Here is a 6,000-nt window from a genome sequence, read left to right as displayed (position 1 = left end):
AAAACAGAATACACGACGGTGAATTCCCGTCGTGGTTTTCCTTTTTTGTAGTAGTGCTATAAGATCTCACACTAAAAAGATATGGATCGAGAATTGAAAATAGAATAAATGAATTTCCAGCTTGGTAACCTTTAGATATGGATCTCACACTAAGTCATCAAATCAATTAAACTAATTAGATTAGCTTAAATGAATTAATTAAAGTTATGGAACTTTAGTTTTTGTCCTATATGACTTTAATATTTATAAGAATGGACCTTATGAATTTAGGGCAAAGTGTGACACATTAAAGGATTAATGTGGTATACCAAAGTAGCCAAAAAAGGCCAAAAAGAGGGAGGGTGCAGCACATGAGGGTTTTTGGGTACACATGTGTGACAAAATGTCTCTATATATTTATTTCCATAACCTTAAACCTCCTTAGTGTTTCAAGTTAGGCATTTAGGAAGACATGTGTGACAAAATGTCTCTATATATTCTTCTCTTGGTTCCTTATTCTCTCATTCTCATTCTACCTTGGTGAAGATACTTTGGAGAAGCATAATATCTTTTGTGCCTATTTGGAGAATAAGGTGGAGAATCAACAACTAAGGGACAATTCCCTCTACTTAAATACCATTTTTGGTATTGAAGATACACTCCAGAGGTAACCTTACTTTCTACCTTCTCTTTAATATGTGATATTAGTGTCAATAGTGCAAACTTTCATTAACCTATAAATATTGGAACCTAAGTAGAGACTAGTGTGAACCTCTAGCTACTTTCTTGCTTCCGATTTATTTGATTTCATATATGATATGCATATGCTAGATGATTTGTTCTCTCATAGCTTTATATGGGATTTTAGAAATCCCCATACCTAGTTTTCCCTTCAATAAGTTCCCCAATTTCTACGAGAAAGACCACCTTTGAAGCAAAAGAAAGGGAATAAGGGGTTTCTCATGTAGACATTCTTTCAATGCATCGGTAGGCCCATAGTACCTCAAGTAGAAATCTTGACTAATCTTCATTTTTGGCCCTCAACTTCTTCTTGAGTGTTTGCTTTAGGATTTTGTTGATTGCCTCTACTTGATCTTTGACTTGGGGATGCGCATGTGAAGAGAAGCGTTAATTGATCTTAAGACTTGAGTAGAAATCTCATAACTTTTTTCAGTCGAATTGTTTCCCATTAACGGTGATGATTATGATCGGCACTCCAAAACGGCAAACAGTGTTTTTGAGACGAATCTCTAAATCTTTGATGCTGTGATGTTTGCTAGGGGCTCAGCCTCAGCCCATTTCGTAAAGTAATCCACAGCCACGACAACATAGTTGGTTAACCCCTTACCTTTTGACACAAGTCCGAAATACAGAGAGGACAGTAATCACTTTTATGGAGAATCACTTTTCCAAATAATCACTTTAAGTGATTGTATGGAGAAGAACTTCTCCCCAAATGTGATTCTGGCCTATCCAGAATCACTCCCAAACGATAATTACTAGCACAAGATAATTAAATAGTCAGTTGATTAACCAATATATTAAGTAACTCCACACACCAACTCTTTTTCCAATTTTTTAACATAGAATAACCTTACATGATTCTATCAATATGAAGGCTAATGATATTATATATGTGGGTATATATATATATATATATATTGAGTAATCTTGAAATCACGGGTGGACCGATTGGGTTCTCATGCCAATCCAACATCGGTGAGTTTTTCAACCAAGATCGTGGCTCTAAAAGTCACGATGTCTCACCAGATGTCAAGCCAAAGTCTTGAAGGTCCAAGTCCAACCCATGGAATCAGACCCAAGATTTTTAGAGGATTTCCATGCACGTGGCAGAAGTCAAGCAAAGAAATCAAAGAGATTGATGACAATCCAAAACATTCTGAAAAAAGAGAGAATCAAGCAATCAGAATATCTCCATGAATGTGATCCCACAAATTTGGAGGCTTCACAAGTTAAGATTTCAAATATAGCTAACTTATTGCCATTTAAGGGCTAGCCTATGGGCTGACGGGTGCACTATATAAGCCTCATCAGACAAAGGGAGAAGATACACATCATTGGACACACAAACCTATTTTTCATCTTGCACTTTTCTTTTTCTAGACTTAGGATTTTACTTTTCAGGCATGTAGATTATACCAGTTCTTCTTTTCGTAGTGTAAGTTTAAATTCTTGTTCAATTTACATTATATTGCTTTTAAATTCCAATTTATTTCAATTGCTTTACTTTGTAGTTGTTTTCGCATTTTTATTAAGTTTAATTTCAAATTTAATTCAGTTTATTGTTCTTATCGTTCTTATTACATTCTTGTTTTATTTTATGCTTATTTATCGCTTTGATATTTTTTTCTTGCACTTTAATTATTGTTATTAGTTTAAATTACGTTTTAATTTAATTGCACCATTCTCACTAAACAATCTAACAATCACAAAAACATCCATACAAAGCCTAACCATTATCGAGCCTCAGGAAGTGAAAGAACCTAGGCCAAGAGTAGGTTCCTTGTTTGGCCAATCAGTTACTCGATCAGAAGTTAGAAGCACAACATATCCATCCAACCCTTTCCATCTAAACCATTCAATGGCTTGGTGATGGCACACCTACGCAACTCAAAAGAAAAAGGACCAAAAGTTCCTTCCATTGGTCACCTCGTTCGAAAAGAGGGAAAAATAGTTATCATTGATAATCTAATCATTCCATAATAGGGACATCAACAATTGTGCTTTTCACTGCAGACCAGTGGAAAAAAAGATCTTCATTGCATACCAGTGGTCTCAAGTTCAAAAGTTCATGACACCTCGTAGTGTGTGCATGAAAAACCCTCATCCCCTTTATAGTTTAGACTATCGCTTGTAATTAAAAGGAAACAACGGCTGTACTTTTCTCTAATATTTAATTATGTGTGTTATGTAATGTACTTTTCTCAAGTTGCAAAAGCAGAAGTCTAAATGATACCCAATGTCGTGTTTTAACAAATATTGTGGAATGGATGACGGTAAATGACTATACCTAAATAAAAACAGCCATTTGAAATAAAAGAATACGTCGGTTAATTAAAATTGACATTAAATTTCAATTAGGCGACACTGAATGAAAAATAATAACCAACAACGACGGTCAAGTACATGCAGACGTTACTGTTGTATATTACGACGGAGTTGTTCATAGAAGCGACATTTTAAATATCATAACACGACCGTAAAGGTACAAAATGACGTATTTAACGACATCACTACGACCTTCCATATATATTTACGATCGTCTATTAGAACCACAAATGGCTTTTCAGTTTAAATATCTGTCGTGAGAGTTCTTCTAAACGTCTGTAAGTTGATACTTGTCGTCATCTAACAAAATACACATGACGGTATTGGTGTAGCTAGCGACGTCTAGAGGGAGGAACCATGTCTATATTTATAGTACTTCTGTTGTAGTAAGTCAAGTAACGACAACGTCCATGTAAATACTAGGGTCATAATTAATGACTTCACCATGACCTTCCACATATATTTACCGTCGTCTGTCGGAACCACAAAAGGCTTTTCAGTTTAAATATCTGTCGTAAAAGTTCTTCTAAACGTAGGTAAGCTGATACCTGTCATCATCTAACAAAATACGCACGACGGTATTAGTGTTACTAGCAACGTTTAGAGGGAGGAACCACATCTATATTTATATTACTCGTGTCGTAATAAGTCAAGTAACGACGACATCCATGTAAATACTAGGGTTGTAGTAGATCATAGTAACATCGTTCTTCCCATATTTACAGCCCTTACTACTTCATTTACACATCAGTAAGAACCATAGGCGTCGTGAAATCTTATTAACCACTACAATTTATTTTTAAAGTATCGACGTGATAGGGATTCTGCATGACAAGAAGTTAATATTTTTTTATGATGGTTACTCTATGTTATTGCGAGATGTGGACAAATTGTGCAATGTTATTTCTTTCAAACGATACGAAGTTTCTAAAAGCATCGCCTAAGCTTATTGAAGTTGGCTTTTTTGCTCTTTTTATATTAATTAGATGCCGGTTTTTAGTGAGAGATGACGTAGTATGTTGTGACAATGCGGTAATTTACCTTCGTGGTTTTATGCATCAAAAGATGGCAGTAGATTTATGTATGAGGTCCAAACACTAAGAAAGCAACAAATGCAATAATATTATGATGGTGACTTGGTTACAAAGGTGTGGTTGTCACCTAGCTATTAACAAAAGTGGTTATGAATGAATGGTAAATTTTATTGATCATAAAAACTACAGAATCTCAGTATTATATACACATTGCTATGCTCCTAATAAGGTAGATACAAACAATTACATGCATGATTGATGTAGAGAATCAAATCTTGATAAGGTATTATTGGAAGGACAACAAGACATAAGTCATGGTTGACTTTGGTAGAGGATTGCAGATGAAGAGGAAGTAATTGACGTTGATGATGAGGTGATTTCCTTTAATGAAGGACATTCCCTTTTATGCATTTGCAAGATAGTGTTTCCATCAAAGACACTAATCTTGGACCGTAGGAGTTGAAACTGTGTTGATGAACAGTAGAAACATGAGAAACCTGGAGAATCCATGAGTTACATGATCTGGATCAAATGGAAAATCAATGTCAATATGCTTCATGCGAGAACATAGGAATGGATTGGCACAGTAAAATGTGGCTCCAATATTATCACAAGAAATGATTGGTGGTGTTGGAAGGGAGACACCAAGTTCTCGTAACAAGGATTAAACTCATCCTAATTCAGCAGTGGTGGATGAAATAGCCCGATATTCAGCCATGGTGAAAAAACGGGCAACAGAGTGTTCTTTGTGAGATCTCCAAGAAATGAGGTTGCCACAAAGGCAGCAATAGACTTGTAGTTATCACGATTGTCAACACAATCCACATAAAAGGAAAGCATAGAGATGGTGAGGGGGTCGCCGAGAGAGATGAAGTCCAAAATATAAGGTGCCCTTCAAGTAGCGAAGTAAACGCTTTAGTGCTTGCCAATGAGACTTTGAGGGCTAATGCATGAGCTGAGAAAGTTTGTGGAAGACAAAATAAATCTATGGGCATGTGAGATTAAGATATTGGAAACCTCCAATCATTTGATGAAACTGAGAAGAATCAGTAGGTGGAGAGCCGTCATGGAGCATAAGGGGATCATATGTGGATAAGGGAGTGCTGACCTCCTTTGCGCCACCCATTTTGGCTTTGATCAAAATATCGTGTATACATTGGTGTTGGCAGAGAAAGACAATAACAATGGTGGGAACAGATTTAACAATAAGAAAGTAGTGAAGAGACTCCAAGTTTTTCACAGAGAACCGTGAGCCAATATGGTGATGAAATATATGAAAAAAGAAGAATTGTTGTCAAATAATAATAAGGTCGTCAACATGCACCAAAAAGTGAAGTACATCACTGCCTAATTTAGAAATTAAAAGGAAGGGCATGAGAGAGCAAGACAGAGCTCAGTTTCGTGTACCAAGCCCGAGGCCTCTACTTAAGGTAGTAGAGAGCCTTCTGAACTCTACAAACATGAGAAAGAAGATTAGGGTCAACGACACCTGGAGGTCAAGACATATAAACATTCTCACTGATCGTGCCATTAAGAAAGGCATTGTTGACGTCCAACTGATGGATGGACCAGCCATGAGACACGACGAGATGCAAAACAAGACGAAATGTTGTTGGCTTGATAACTAGACTAAAGGTCACGAAAAATAAACACTAGGCCATTGATGAAAGCCCTTCGTAACCAAACGTGCTTTGTACCAGGCAATAGTGCCATCAGGGTGTTGTTTGATATGAAATACCCACTTACAACCAATAAGATTGTGAATAGGATGAGGTGGCACAAGCTCCCAAGCAGCATTGCAAATTAGTGCATTTAACTCATCTGACATGCTAGCTCGCCAAATTGGATCTTTAATAGAGAGGAAAACACATGCTGATTCAACTAAGGTAGGAAGGGATGTTTGGGAGTAGCTATAACA

This window comes from Prunus mume, linkage group LG1 (assembly GCF_029339155.1).
Source record: "Prunus mume cultivar Tortuosa linkage group LG1, ASM2933915v1, whole genome shotgun sequence".
NCBI lineage: Eukaryota > Viridiplantae > Streptophyta > Magnoliopsida > Rosales > Rosaceae > Prunus > Prunus mume.
This window is presented reverse-complemented; position numbering follows the sequence as displayed.